We start from the raw sequence: 16,591 nt of genomic DNA on the forward strand, positions 1-16,591 counted from the left end.
GATGTGTCTGTATCGGTCACATCAATTGTGGTGCCTTTCCTCATTGCCATGTTATGTAGCATTGCACAGCTTGCCACGATTTTACAGCAGGTCTCAGGGCTGTATTGCAGTGCGCCTCCACTTTTATGCAGGCACCGGAAGCGGCTCTTCAGGATTCCAAAGGTACGCTCAATGATGCTGCGTGTAGATCTGTGTGCCCTGTTGTAGCTCCACTCACTTGCATTTGCAGGATCCAGATATGGGGTCAGGATGAAGTCCCACACTGCATAGGCACTGTCACCTGCAGGGATAGAAAAAACAGGTAAGTCAATGTCCCCCCCCTCAAGTGATGTAGTGGATGTATTGATGTGTGCCATGTATTTACCTAGCAGGTATCCCTCCCCAAACTCTCCAGCACTCAGACGTCTGTGTATTCCACTGTGTCTAAAGATGAAAGAGTCATGTGTACTGCCGGGGTATTTGGGTACAATGTCAGTGATGATATACTTTGCGTTGCACACCATCTGTATATTGAGGGAATGGTAGCATTTCCAGTTTCTGTAGACATATTCAGTTGCTGATGGGGGTGTGATGGCCACATGGGTCCCATCGATGCAGCCAATGACGTGGGGGATACGTGCAATTTGGTAGAAGTCCAGTTTTGTTTGCTGTAATGCCTGTTGGGTGGTGGGGAAGTATATGTGATGTGAGAGCCTCTGTAGCATAGCATCTAGAAAGGCATGTAAGAAGCGCGAAAGTGCACTCTGTGACACCCCACCAACCTCCGCTATTACCCGTTGAAAACTCCCTGACGCCAGGAGGTGCAGGGAGCACAGGACCTGCACATGTGTGGGAATTGTTTGTGTCCTGCGTGTAGGGTGTTCCAAGTAGGGTTTCAGCTCCTCAATCAGGTCCATTATGGTCTGTGAGTGCAGTCTGTACTTGTCATAGATGTCCTCTTCAGTGTGCTGGAACAGAGTGATGCGCAGCCTGAATATACGTTCCTGTCTCATTCTCCTCTGTGCAAGAGCCCGAATACGCATCCTCCTGGCTATCACGAACATTGCTGCCATTGTGGTTGGGTCTGTTGCATTGTGGGGTGGTTTAAGTACCTTGCACCAGTTTACCACCCGCATGCAGTTGGTGTTAATAGCGATTTCTTAATTTGCGAATTTCGTGAAATCGCAATTAGTGACTTTTTCATACATTTGTTAGCAAATTCTTATTTTGCGATATCCTTATTGCGATTTTCGCAAAGTTAAAAAATCGCTATTTAAGAAATCACAAAAATATTCGCTAGTTTTAAATTTCACAGCCTAAGAAATCGCTAATTTTGCGATTTCCTAATTTTCACTAGGAATGTGTGTCATACATATGAAATTGCGAAAATTTTGTCGCAAACACTGTCTTTTTGCGATTCGCAGCGTTTGCGACTAAATTTTGGTTTCATACATATGGCCCTTTGCAATCAGCTGTAATAGTTCTTTTTAATTTTTATTCCGTATTCAGTTGATAATTAGCTCCAACTGTAGTTACCTGCATTTCATTTTACAGCTTTTTACACAATTTATAAAAGATTTCCTAACAATCATCTACTTATCATGTAAAGCAATATCCCATGGATCCTTACCTAATTTTTGAAGGTCTGTAATTTGAGCTTCAGAATATTACAATCTTTGTTAACCAAACCGCAGCTAGCATGGTAGCACAAGTTTTTGCCATTGGTATTCACCATCTTCACTGTTCTAAGATAGTCCCAGCATACACACTGACTGTGGTGTCAGATCCTAAGTTTATTCCTATATCCAACCCATTCCAGAAACCTCCAAATGTTTGATAATGCATAATACATCTGAAGCTGTAAAGAAAAGAACAATAGGCCCAATGTACCAATGGATGTTGTGATTGACAAAAAGTATTACTGGCCTATACGCATTTTGTGACCCTGCCCAAACCGCAAATAGGAGGGCAAATTAAAGCCCCCCCCCCTCCTCTCAAATTAGGAGAGCAATGTATCTGTGGTTTGTAATCGTTGTTTAGGTCACAAACCATGGATGAGATATCAACACCCCAGTAGTGATGACATCTGATTTGCAATAAGGAAGCTGTCCCTATGGGACATCTGCCCTTTGAGATGACGGTTGCCTCATGGGGTGCATGGGACCTGTTAGACCTGGCACCTTGGCGTGAGTTTCCCTTCCACTTTTTGCTGATGTGCCTCATTGTGTTTTGTTGGTGTTAGCTGCTCAGGGCACTGTGGCACTGCTAATCAGTGCCACAGTGCAAGTGCTCCCTTTGAAAAGTGTATACATTGATTGGTGTCCATGATTGGTTCATTTGGTTTACTGTCAGCCCCTAGTAAAGTGCACCAGGAGTGCCAGGGCTTGTAAATACAAATGCTGCTGGTGGGCCTGCAGCACTGGTTATGCCACCCACAGAAGCGGCCTAGTAAAATGTGTCTAGGGTCTGCCACTGCAGACCCTGCGCGCGGTCTGGTACCGTCGCGCTGACTGTGCAAGTGCACCCACTTGCCAGTCCCTAAACCTTCCCTTAACTACATATTAGTCACCCCTCTGGTAGGCCCAAGGGCAGAGTGCATTGTAGGCATAAGGTAGGACATGCCCTGATGTGTGTGGCATGTCTTAATAGTGAATTACAGCCATTTTCGTTTTTCACTATTGAAGGCTACCTGCTCTCCATAGGCCAGAATGGGCTGCTGGAGTCACTACACGCTGTGACTCCAGTGGACTCATAGAGCATGGTAGAAAGTCATGTTTAGTATTCCTGAAATCAGAATAATAAAATACTTCTTTTAGTAAAGTTTATTTTAATATCCTGTGTTTGTAAATGCTACTTTTAGAAAGTTAGTATTTACTGACCTGGCCATTTCAGTCCGCCTCTGCTGTGTGTGTGTGTTCTGCCTAGCAACAGTAAGGAGCAGGGCTGGGGAATTCCAAGAGACAGGCTGGCTGCCAGGTGGTGGGTAGAGAGATTACACCAGGATGGGTGGGAGGAGTACACCTTTGACTCTGAATAGACCTGTGCCCTGCCACCACAAGCCGGCTCCGCCCCCTGTGGAGCGGCTGATGTCTCTGCCCTGCTGCTGAAAGGAAAGAGCAGAGTCACCACAACAAAGTGCTCCAAAACTGGACTGAGCCAGGCCCAGGCCCCCTGGCGCTAAAGAACAAAAGAATGGTGCTATAAAAGTAGGAGCCTGGCTCCTAAGAAATCAGATCCTGTTTACGCAACGACGAACCTCTGCCTGAAGGAGAAGGACCTGGAGAAGCTGAAGGAGGAATACTGTCTCTCTGCCTGAGAGACTGGCCTGCAGTGGGTGCCTGTCTGCTGGGAGGAGAGAAAAAGACTGAAAGGAAAGACTTTTGATTCAACTTGTGCTGAACTATCTCCAAGGGCTTGCTAGAGAACTTGCCTCCTGAACTGCGCCCCAGGAACATTGGGCGCTACCCCCCCCCCCTTGAAGGAGAAGAGACTGCCATGGGTGATTCTACACCGCTGACCCCGGAGAACCTTGTGCCTTAATCTCCCTGAGCAACGCGACATCTGCCGCTGGAGTAGCTGTGAGCATCGTGACGGCCCGCAAGCCTAAACAAAGTAAGCAACTGCCCCCTCAAGCCGTGCTCGCAAAGTAAGGAGGAGATCCCTGTGTCCAAGCATCGAGCCCTGCGACCCCCCGGGCGGCAGAAATCATCGTAAGGACCTTTGTGCACTGTTCGCCCCAACCGGGCGAAGCCGACAGCGCGCTGCGCTGAGATCTCGCCCCCAGGCTGCCCCCTCTGCTTCTGCCCTCGCTGGTGTGCTGGGAAGTCAAGGAGTGCCCCCACGAAGCATCGCTGTCCACGGAGGAGCCGGGACCGAGACACGACGCGGGACACTCGTGAGAGACATCTACAGACTGCCGCGGACATTTGCCCCCAAGGAAAAAGGTATTTGTGCCTTTGTGCGCTGAAATACGGCCCGTACTAACCTTCGTACGAGCCGTAACTGCCTCTCAACTACTTGTGCCTGGTTCGAACCGCACTTACATCAGGAGCGTCTGGTGTTTGAAGCCGTACCCGCCTTTAGAATCACCCAATCTGGTGCGCTAGTATGGCTCGTACTTGCTTGAATGCGGACCGTACTAACATCCCAAGTGCTTTGAGGACCTTGTGCTGTGCTTTAGACTCGTACTGCCAGCGTTCGGATCGTACCAGCGCTGCCGCCTGTGTACGGCGCATCTCCTTCTAGGTACGGACCGTACTGTATTAAAGAACCTTGCCGGTGCTCACGCGGGAAGCGTGGGACTTGGCAAGCGAAACTTGTTCGACGCGGACCAACGTGGGTACGGCCCGTATGGTTCGAGGCCGGTAGACGCGTACCTCACGCGAGAAGCCTGGGAAACGGCACGACAGGCTAGAAAAGCGGTACAACGCGTATCTGAAGCGCTATGAAGTGCGCAAACCCCCAAAGAACTTATTTTAAACAGAACTGTGCCATTTTGAAACCTGTGGACTACCCTTAAGCCTTTGCATGTAACTGGAACTTTAATTTACCAAGAGAACTGTATTTGTGCAACCTGCCTGCAAGAGATCTTATATATAAAGACTTATATTTTTTTGATAAATACAGCCTTGTGTCTTTGTGTGGTGGGGTGGTGATTATTGTGTGGGACAACTTGAACGCTTAACCTAATGTCCCCTGGAAATTTAGCCTGACTGCTCGCGCCACGTTACCTAGCGGGTGAGCAGGGGTTATTTTTAAAGAGGTGATCCTTTGCCCTGACTTAGAGGAAAGGGTCCCTGCTTGTCGCAAGTGCATACCTGCGCCAACCAGAGACCCCGGATTCTAACATTGGTGGCAGCGGTGACGATTTACGGATTTGCGTTCTTGGTGTCTGCGCAGTGATTACTAACCATTGCACAGTGGACAGTCCAGTAGCTTAACCCACAGAACTTTTAAAGTTTCAATTTTCACTTGCCAAGAAAAGAAGATCCCTTGCGTTTGAAGCCATGCCTGGCACCAACAGCATAGAGAAAACAGCGTCTGAAGCCTCAGAGGCTGGAGAATTGGAATGGGATGCGTCAGAGCTGGACAACTACACAAAAAACCAACTCAAGCACTTTTGCATGAAGTTCAAGGTTCCACATGTAGGATGCAGGAACAAGCTAGATCTCTACAAGGCGCTGAAAGCCTGGATGGAGTCAAGGAATGCAACTGATGAGATTGTGATAGTGGAACCAGCAGAGAGCATCCGCAGCTTTGGCAGAGACCTGTCACCAGGGGAGCTGGCAGACAGACAGGCCGCAAGAGAGCAAGAGGTCACTTTGGCAAAACTGAAATTAAGTGGTCAATTGGAGCAAGAGGTCACTTTGGCAAAACTGAAATTAAGTGGTCAACTGGAGCTAGAAAGCAAAAAGCTGGCTCTAGAAGAACAGAAAATGGCTCTTGAAGAAAAGAATATTCTGATGGAGCACGACGCAAGAATGAGGGAGCTGGCGATAAAAGAGAAAAGTTTGGACAACCCTCCCTCTGGTGGCAGCGCAATGCCGGTGCAGGTAGAGTCAAGGGTGTACATACCAAAAGATGTAGTTAAAGAGTTCTACAAGAATGATGACATAGGGCAATGATTCCGAGCCTATGAGATAGCCATGTCCTCCCACCGGGTCCCTGAGAAAGTTTGGGGAGCGGGGTTGTGGGGACGGTTCCTCAGTGAGGGGCGGGACACACTTTTAGATTTGCCCTTTGACATGCAGACTTCTTACCCCCACATGAAAGAAGCTTTAATGACCAGATATGGGCTAACTCCTGAATTGTATAGACAGAGGTTCAGGGGGTGCGCCAAGATTGCGGGGAGTACGTATGTGGAGTATGTGACCTTTTTCTGCAGAGCACTGGATGGCTGGGTGAAGGGTAGCAAAGTCGATGATTACCAAGGTCTCTTTGATTTAATTGCATGGGAGCACTTGTCGCTTAATTGTTTTCCTGAGCTACACCAACACCTGATAGATAGCAAGCTGACTAACCCTAGGAAGCTTGCAGAGGAGGCGGACCGCTGGGTCAGCACCAGGGTCCACAAGGGTCACGTGGGAGACTCTGCCAAGGGTGGGCAGGGTCCCCAGCAGAAGAGTGGGGGGGACAAGGGAAAACAGAAAGGGTTCCAAAAAGGCCCTCAAAGTAATCCCCAAGGGAACCAGCAGAAAGGTTCTCAGCCTCCCCCAACCCCGAAGCCAACCGGGGCCCCGACAGGTAAACCTGTTCCCAAGGGGCCCCCTCAATGTTATAAATGTGGTGATCTAGGTCACTTTGCCAGTGATTCCAAGTGTCGCCAGTATGTAAAACAGGCACCCACTGGTGCTCTACCGAAGCAAGTGGCTACAGTAGTCTTTGGGGAGGAGGTAGAATTCCCAGGTGGGTGGGACTCCGTCCAAATGACCTTAGTCTCGCTAGGAGACAGTAAGATGGTCCCAAACGCCGACTTGCCCTCTAACACTAAGAAATATGGGCAAGTGGTGACCATCAATGGTAGAAAGGTGGAGGCTCTTAGAGACACAGGAGCCAGCGTGACTGCAGTGCGGCAGCACCTGGTGTCTCAAGAGCAGGTCGTACCTCATGCCTATTGTCGGGTTGTCAATGCTGACAACACAGAGAGTCGTTGTCCAATGGCTCAAGTTCCCTTTGAGTGGAGGGGGTCTCTGGTACTCTGCAAGTCGCTGTGAGAACTGCCATGCCTGTAGACTGTCTCTTAGGTAAAGACTTGGAGAGCTCCCCTTTGGAAAAGGTGGAGAAGACAGCTCACCTGCGGATGGTGGGCTTACCTGATTGAGCGTGCGTGACCACCCGGTCGATGGCAGCCAGTAGGGGTGTTGAAGGGACCCTGGAGCCTGAGGGAGAGGGCGCAGGAGGCACGGGAAACCGGCTCCTAAAGTTCCCACGGCCCAGGAGGAAGCAGACCTTGAGGGGGATGCCCTGGAGCCTACCGGGGAACAGATAGCCCAACTGGGGGACCTGCCTGAGCTGACCCATTGGCAGCAAGAAGGAGGCCCCACCAGGGAGGAATTCTGCAGGGAGCAGAAAGAGTGCCCCTCTCTAGTGGGTATACGGCAGCAGGCTGCAGCCCAAGCCAATGGTGATCAGTCCGGTACTCACTTGATCCACTGGGAGAACAACCTCCTATACTCAGAGCCTAAGGTTGCTGAACCTGGGTCAGCCCGTGCGCTGGTGGTACCCCAGAAGTTCAGAGCCTTGCTACTGGGGCTGGCTCACGACATTCCGTTAGCAGGGCATTTGGGGCAGGAAAAGACCTTTGAGAGGCTTGTCACCCACTTTTATTGGCCTCAAATGCGCAGGAGTTCTGACACTCACTGCAGGACATGCCAGAATTGCCAGGCAAGTGGCAAGAGTGGAAGGAAGCTGAAAGCTCCACTCCAACCTTTCCCTGTGGTCAGTACCCCCTTCCAGTGAGTGGGGATTGACATTGTGGGGCCACTGGACCCCAAGACAGCCATGGGCAACAGGTTTATCCTGGTCTTGGTGGACCATGCCACCCGGTACCCTGAAGCCATCCCTCTGAGGACAGTGACGGCCCCCATGGTGGGACGGGCACTGATGGGAATTTTCTCACGAGTAGGATTCCCTCTAGAGGTGGTGTCCGAGAGGGGGACCAATTTCATATCGAAATATATGAAATCCCTTTGGCAAGAGTGTGGTGTGACATACAAGTTCACCACCCCTTACCATCCCCAAGGAAACGGGTTGGTTGAGCGATTCAACCGAACCCTAAAGGGCATGATTATGGGCCTTGAGGGACCCATGAGGCGTAAGTGGGACGTCCTCTTACCATGCCTTCTCTTTGCGTACCGTGAGGTGCCACAGAAGTCTCTGGAGTTCAGTCCCTTTGAGCTTCTGTATGGCCACCCTGTACGTGGACCTCTGAGTCTGGACAAGGAAGGCTGGGAGCAATCTCCCAGGAAACCTCCCCAGAATGTATACAGTTACATGCTGGCCTTCCGGAACCAGACTCGGCGTTTCAGGCAACTTGCTGAGGCAAACCTGGAAGCCAGCCAGCAGGAAATGAAGCGGTGGTACGACCAGAACGCCACTCTGGTTGAGCTTCAACCTGGTCAAAAAGTTTGGGTCCTGGCCCCGGTGGAGCCTTGTGCACTCCAGGACAAGTGGACAGGACCCTTTGAGATTGTGGAGCGCAAGAGTTCTGTCACCTACTTGGTGAACTTGCAGTCTCCTAGGAACACCTTAAGGGTCCTACATGTCAATCGCCTCAAGCCCCACTTGGAGAGTTCCGAAGTGGGCATGCTCTTGGCCACCGATGATGGGACGGAGGAGGAGTCTGAGCCTCTTCCTGACCTCTTGGTAGCCTCAGAGCAAGACGGGTCAGTGGATGGAGTTAACCTCTCACCCACCCTGACCCCTGAGCAACAGAATGACTGCCGCCAGCTGCTGGGGCAGTTTCCTGGCTTGTTCTCCCTGGTTCCTGGTATCACAGATTGGTGCGTCCATGATGTGGATACAGGAGACAGCTTAGCTGTGAAGCACAAAGCTTACAGGGTAACTGACAGGGTCAGAGCCTGCATCAAAGAGGAGGTCTCAAAGATGCTTGCTCTCGGGGTGGTTGAGTCCTCCAGCAGTCCTTGGGCCAGCCCAGTGGTCTTGGTCCCAAAGGCTGCAGCGCCGGGTGCCACACCTGAACTCCGGTTCTGGGTGGACTACCGAGGACTCAATTCAGTCACGAAGACTGACGCGCACCCCATCCCCAGAGCTGATGAGCTCATCGATCGGTTAGGGGCTGCACGGTACCTCAGCACGTTTGATTTAACGTCTGGGTACTGGCAGATCGCCTTGACTGATGGGGCAAAAGAGAGGTCTGCATTCTCCACACCAGATGGGCATTTCCAGTTCCGGGTTATGCCATTTGGGATGAAGAATGCCCCTGCCACCTTCCAGAGGTTGGTCAACCAGGTTTTGGCTGGACTGACCGAGTTCAGCGCAGCATACCTGGATGACATCGCAGTGTTCAGCGGCACATGGGAAGAACACCTGCAACATCTCTGGGAAGTGTTGATGGCACTGCGCAAGGCAGGCCTCACAATCAAGGCAAGCAAGTGTCAGATCGGGCAGGGGTCCGTGGTGTACTTGGGACACCAGGTGGTGAGCGGCCAGGTGGCGCCCCTACAACCCAAAATAGAAACCATCCTGGCTTGGGAGCACCCAAAGACCCAGACGGCGGTGAGGGCCTTTTTAGGACTCACTGGGTACTACAGGAGGTTTGTCAAGGGGTATGGCAGCATCGTTGCTCCCTTGACTGAGCTGACTTCGAAGAAGCAGCCCAGAAAAGTGATATGGACTGACACCTGTCAGAAGGCCTTTAACGCCCTGAAAACTGCCATGTGCACGGCGCTCGTGCTCTTGGCTCCTGACTTCTCCAAAGAATTCCTAGTGCAGACAGACGCATCAGAGCATGGTGTAGGGGCTGTTCTCTCACAGATGACTGAGGAGGGCTGGGACCAACCTGTAGCCTTCATAAGTAGGAGGTTACTTCCAGGGGAACAAAGGTGGAGTGCGATAGAGCAAGAAGCATTTGCTGTGGTCTGGGCGCTGAAGAAGCTGAGGCCCTACTTGTTTGGGACTCACTTCCGGGTTCAGACCGACCACAGGCCCCTCAGATGGTTGATGCAAATGAGGGGTGAGAACCCAAAACTGTTGAGGTGGTCCATCTCCCTACAGGGTATGGACTTTACGGTGGAGCATCGCCCTGGCACAGATCACGCCAATGCTGACGGTCTGTCCAGGTTTTTCCGCCTTAGTGAAGAGGAACTCCCTTGGGTAGGGTAGTCCCCCCCACATTTCGGTTGGAGGGGACACGTGTTAGACCTGGCACATTGGCGTGAGTTTCCCTTCCACTTTTTGCTGATGTGCCTCATTGTGTTTTGTTGGTGTTCGCTGCTCAGGGTACTGTGCCACTGCTAATCAGTGCCACAGTGCAAGTGCTCCCTTTGAAAAGTGTATACATTGATTGGTGTCCATGATTGGTTCATTTGGTTTACTGTCAGCCCCTAGTAAAGTGCACCAGGAGTGTCAGGGCTTGTAAATACAAATGCTGCTGGTGGGCCTGCAGCACTGGTTGTGCCACCAACAGAAGTGGCCTAGTAAAATGTGTCTAGCGTCTGCCTCTGCAGACCCTGCGCGCGGTCTGGTACCGTCGCGCTGACTGTGCAAGTGCACCCACTTGCCAGTCCCTAAACCTTCCCTTAACTACATATTAGTCACCCCTCTGGTAGGCCCAAGAGCAGGGTGCATTGTAGGCATAAGGTAGGACATGCCCTGATGTGTGTGGCATGTCTTAATAGTGAATTACAGCCATTTTCGTTTTTCACTATTGAAGGCTACCTGCTCTCCATAGGCCAGAATGGGCTGCTGGAGTCACTACACGCTGTGACCCCAGTGGACTCATAGAGCATGGTAGAAAGTCATGTTTAGTATGCCTGAACTCAGAATAATACAATACTTCTTTTAGTAAAGTTTATTTTAATATCCTGTGTTTGTAAATGCTACTTTTAGAAAGTTAGTATTTACTGACCTGGCCATTTCAGTCTGCCTTTGCTGTGTGTGTGTGTTCTGCCTAGCAACAGTAAGGAGCAGGGCTGGGGAATTCCAAGAGACAGGCTGGGTGCCAGGTGGTGGGTAGAGAGATTACACCAGGATGGGTGGGAGGAGTACACCTTTAACTCTGAATAGACCTGTGCCCTGCCACCACAAGCCGGCTCCCCCCCCTGTGGAGCGGCTGATGTCTCTGCCCTGCTGCTGAAAGGAAAGAGCAGAGTCACCACAACAAAGTGCTCCAAAACTGGACTGAGCCAGGCCCAGGCCCCCTGGCGCTAAAGAACAAAAGAATGGTGCTATAAAAGTAGGAGCCTGGCTCCTAAGAAATCAGATCCTGTTTACGCAACAACGAACATCTGCCCGAAGGAGAAGGACCTGGAGAAGCTGAAGGAGGAATACTGTCTATCTGCCTGAGAGACTGGCCTGCAGTGGGTGCCTGTCTGCTGGAAGGAGAGAAAAAGACTGAAAGGAAAGACTTTTGATTCAACTTTAGCTGAACTATCTCCAAGGGCTTGCTAGAGAACTTGCCTCCTGAACTGCGCCCCAAGAACATTGGGCGCTACCCCCCCCTTGAAGGAGAAGAGACTGCCGTGGGTGATTCTACACCGCTGACCCCAGAGAACCTTGTGCCTTAATCTCCCTGAGCAACGCGACCTCTGCCGCTGGAGTAGCTGTGAGCATCGTGACGGCCCGCAAGCCTAAACAAAGTGAGCAACTGCCCCCTTTAGCCGTGCTCGCAAAGTAAGGAGGAGATCCCTGTGTCCAAGCATCGAGCCCTGCGACTCCCCGGGCCGCAGAAATCATCGTAAGGACCTGTGTGCACTGTTCGCCCCAACCGGACGAAGCCGACAGCGCACTGCGCTGAGATCTCGCCCCCAGGCTGCCCCCTCTGCTTCTGCCCTCGCTGGTGTGCTGGGAAGTCGAGGAGTGCCCCCACGAAGCATCGCTGTCCACGGAGGAGCCGTGACCGAGACGCGACGCGGGACACTCGTGAGAGACGTCTACAGACTGCCGCGGACATTTGCCCCCAAGGAAAAAGGTATTTGTGGCTTTGCGCGCTGAAATATGGCCCGTACTAACCTTCGTACGAGCCGTAACTGCCTCTCAACTACTTGTGCCTGGTTCGAACCGCACTTACATCAGGAGCGTCTGGTGTTTGAAGCCATACCCGCCTTTAGAATCACCCAGTCTGGTGCGCTAGTACGGCTCGTACTTGCTTGTATGCGGACCGTACTGACATCCCAAGTGCTTTGAGGACCTTGTGCTGTGCTTTTGACTCGTACTGCCAGCGTTCGGATTGTACCAGCGCTGCCGCCTGTGTACGGCGCGTCTCCTTCCAGGTACGGACCGTACTGTATTGAAGAACCTTGCCGGTGCTCACGCGGGAAGTGTGGGACTTGGCAAGCGAAACTTGTTCGACGCGGACCAACGTGGGTACGGCCCGTATGGTTCGAGGCCGGTAGACGCGTATCTCACGCGAGAAGCGTGGGAAACGGCACGACGGGCTAGAAAAGCGATACAACGCGTATCTGAAGCGCTACGAAGCGCGCAAACCCCCCAAAGAACTTATTTTAAACAGAACTGTGCCATTTTGAAACCTGTGGACTGCCCTTAAGCCTTTACAAGTAACTGGAACTTTAATTTACCAAGAGAACTGTATTTGTGCAACCTGCCTGCAAAAGATCTTATATATAAAGACTTCTATTTTTTTGATAAATACAGCCTTGTGTCTTTGTGTGGTGGGGTGGTGATTATTGTGTGGGACAACTTGAACGCTTAACCTAATGCCCTCTGGAAATTTAGCCTGACTGCTCGCGCCACGTTACCTAGAGGGTGAGCAGGGGTTATTTTTAAAGAGGTGATCCTTTGCCCTGACTTAGAGGAAAGGGTCCCTGCTTGTCGCAAGTGCATACCTGCGCCAACCAGAGACCCTGGATTCTAACAGGACCCTTCAGTATGTTTTGTTTGGGAATGCTGGGACAAGGGTTTGGTGCTCCTTGCAGCCTCAATCCTTACATTTGCAGCCAATCATAGGAGGTCACAGATTGCGCCCTCTTAGTAACATTTTATCAGGCAGGTTGTTTTATGACCCCCTGTGAATGTTCAATTTACAATGTGACTGATTCTTACATAGGTAGCATTGCACATTTCATTCCTATTTGCAAACAAATTGGTGTTCAAATTTCAAAACTCTTGTTTAGAAATGATAATAGTGTATTAAACACCATGACTGTTACTGCCTGCTGCCCTGCTTCCATGCCATAGGTGAGAAGTCTAGTGAACAGAGTATCCCTTACTTAGACTGCCAAATGAATCTATGAGATCATTTAAATCTAGTGAGTAGAGGTAAGTAGGGCCCAATTCACAGAACTAACTTAAGACAAAATCCTAAACTTACTACCATTTTGGTATTCATAGAAAGAAGGCACTTACTCATTTTGGTATTAACATAAGGCACTTAGTCATTTCGGTATTCACAGACGTTAGGAGTCCTAAATGCCTTCTGTGAATACCGAAAGTTTTAAAGTTAGCATTTTTCTCAGTCTAGGAGTAGTAAAGTCAGGACTCCTAAACTGAGAAAAATCCTAACTTTAAGACTTTCAGTATTCACAGAAGGCATTTAGGAGTTCTAAAGTTAGGAGCCCTAACTTTGCTACTCCTAAACTGAGAAAAATCCTAACTTTAAGACGTTAGGTATTCACAGAAGGCATTCAGGAGTCTTTAAGTTAGGAGTCCTAACTTTACTACTCCTATACTGAGAAAAATCCTAACTTTAAGACTTTCGGTATTCACAGAAGGCATTTAGGAGTCCTAAAGTTAGGACTCCTAACTTCTGTGAATACCAAAATGAGTAAGTGACTTCTGTGAATACCAAAATGAGTAAGTGCCTTCTGTGAATACCAAAAGGGTAGTAAGTTTAGGATTTTGTCTTAAGTTAGTTCTGTGAATCGGGTCCGTAGTAATTTTCTGTTTTCAAGCCAATGATAACATCTTTGGTTAATCCAGCATGACATTCTACCACTGTATAATTAAGAGCATTATTTGCTCATGTGGCATGCAGGTAAGGTAAAATGAGGAGGGCAAACACTGGGAAATAGCCCATTCACAATACATAAATTGTCCTAATGCTTTAATTATTCATGAGCAAACATTCTCTCGGATACAGCAGCAAATATTTAACTGTTATACTTTCTTCAAATGATTTAACACTGTCTTCTGAGGATACCTGGCTACGAATGCACGGCTCCCTTTCAAACTTAGCGCCCATCTCTAATGTATTCATATTGTTAATAAGTGTTTTTCCAATATGATTGGAGATGAGCACAATTCTAGTCGACTCATTCTGAGGGCCTTCATTAGCTAAACAAATCTCAAACTAAAATCACCCAGGCCAATTAAATGTGTAAAACTTAGTAAAGTAACACAGTTGACAACTTCTTGAGCTCCTTCAGAATGATATTATAAACATTAGATTATCATTAATTCATTTCCTATATTTCCCATCTGTTCCTGGGCTTTTATTAGATAACTGCAGTATACACTGATCATCCATAAGGAGACTATTTTGTGGATTTAAAATGCTGAGCCTAATGCTTTTAGTAGTGCATTCTGTTTATCAAGTTGTGCTGGGTCATTTAGTAGATGTTTATTATTAGTAATAGTCTTAAACTATTCTTGGTACCTGCATACACTAAAGCACTTGTCCCTTCACAAGCAGAGTCACCATTTGTTATATGTTGAAGCACTGATTGTACCTATGAATGCCTGTGTCACAGTTATAATAAATGTCAGGGCTACTGCAACATTGACCTCTAATTTTTGCATTTGAATTTAGCTGAGCATGATTGTCAAAATAGCCATTACAATGAATGTCCGCTTGAAAAGACTCACTGCTCGGAGCTCGCTTAATTTAGATGAAGGTTTCCTCATCTGGAATAATCAGGATTTCACGTAGTCATTATTTGTTGGGTTAATTATTAACTACTAATTTGCACATTGTATATATGTCATATATAAAGAGTGACTTTCACTTTGTAATTGATTGTAGTTAGAATGTGTTCAAGGTAAGACAGCCATAGCCAATTTAGGCCGCGGTTTTACCACTCAAGCCAACAGTGAAAATGCACTTTAGCTGCTGTGATTCTGCCTCCCTTTCTGCTCATTTCAGGAGCCAAGCTCCAAGCAGCAGCAGTTTGCACTAATTAATTATTTCAATTGTCTTATTTCTGCAAGAACGCATTATCAGAATGGGTTTCATATAGAGTGAGTACTGATTTTCCACACCTGTGCCTGGAAAAGCTGACTGCGATGTTCCATCCTATTACGAGATATCTCTTGAAGGTCATGCAGCTCAACACTTCCATTGTGCCATGTCTGTAAAGAAGACTGCAAGCACATTATCACTAATGCTGAAGTCTGATGGATACCTTTCTTTTGGCACTGTTTAGAATCTTGTGCTTTAATTGTGCACTGCTAGATGCCCTCTCCACTTGCTTGAGAATATATATTTCTTTCTACGCTTTCAAGACTTTGATTCTGCTTAAATAGTTATACACTTGAGCAAATGCTTTCATTTACTTGATGAAATCTTGATTTGATTTTGTCTCTACAGTGCTTATTTGCTGATACCTTCTGCTACAATTTACCTCATTCACTTTGTCACTTAGCTTAGCATGATGGGGATTTTTTTCTTCAGGGGAAAATAAAACTTACTTGAAATAAGACAAATTTAAATAGTCTGTTTGTGAATTTGCTACATTTGAATCACTTTGAATTAAACTGACATCACTGTTTGTTGATTTATCGATGATTTATTATTTATGACTAATTTGAATGTTTTGAGTTTGCAGCTTGGCAAATCTGTTCAAAAACCTTTTTACTTCTCTCTGTCATCCTTGTGGGGCCAAATGTGTTTCACTGTATTGAAGCATTGCTAATGTGTTAATGTTAAGCCTCAGTTCGAGACAAAGGTCCATCCACTTGAGTGCACCTTGTACACTAAATTTGTACTAATGATCTGAAGGGTGAAAACCCCATCCCACATTCCTACACACTCACTATTGAACTAGAGTGTACCTTACTTTTTAAAGGATATTTACCCTTATTGTTATGTGCCTTTCTTTTTTTATGAGGTTTAAAATCAGGCTGACCAGTCACATGGTAGTCAAGCTCCCTTTCTCCTTCAGCTTTACCACTTGTATACTGTCTTTGTGGCTGGATTGAGGAATGTATACTTCCTTTCTTTAGCAAATGCTTCATCTTATTCACATCTAGTCTACAATATAAAATGGGAGGATTTATAGCAGATGCTTCTGTAGTACTTACAGTATATCCATTAATCAAAAGATGTATTTGTTCTAAAGGTACCCTCTCCATCTCTCGGAGTATTATTGAAGTCCAGATCATCACTAGGTTAACCTGCTGAGTCCATAGCATTCCCCATTTCAGTTGATTCCCTGAATTTATAAATCCTAATGAAAGGTTACCATTGCCAACAACATCCAGTGTAATGTGATTATCCTGCCCTCTGATTACAGCTCCAAGCTTGAACTTCATAGAATGTTCAGCTGAAAAGTTGCCATAGGCTATCTATAGCTTTGCTTAGCAAGCTCATATTTTGTATATTATTTTAACGATCCCAGTCAAATAAGCATTTGCTTTAGCTATTTGAGAAGTGTAAGTTCTTAATAATTTTGGATGTATGCCATCTCAAAACTGTCCCAAAAAGAGTATCACTAAACTGTTGAAAAAATTAATTCTCCATCACTATGGTCATCTATTGTATTATATTCCGAATCATGTGAAATTGTATTTTCTCATCATTACTGCTGGACCACTCAGTCTTAGGGTGGTCTGCATCCAAACATTTTGCCACTCCTCATCCATTTCTGCTGCACTTATTTTTGTTCGCCTTAGTTGTCTGCACTTTACTATTGCTAACCCATGCTAAAGTGCTTGTGCTCAATCCCTAAAACATAGTGACAGTGCCTTATACCCAATT

At 47.8% G+C, this 16,591-nt stretch overlaps 1 protein-coding gene across 2 annotated transcripts in view; it reads left to right on the plus strand.

The window, feature by feature from the left end:
- Positions 1 to 16,591, plus strand: part of LOC146833511 (gap junction gamma-1 protein-like) — a 203,929-nt gene that overhangs the window by 63,718 nt on the left and 123,620 nt on the right. The window lies entirely within an intron of this gene.

Source organism: Triturus cristatus, chromosome 4_2, assembly GCF_964204655.1.
Source record: "Triturus cristatus chromosome 4_2, aTriCri1.1, whole genome shotgun sequence".
Taxonomy (NCBI): domain Eukaryota; kingdom Metazoa; phylum Chordata; class Amphibia; order Caudata; family Salamandridae; genus Triturus; species Triturus cristatus.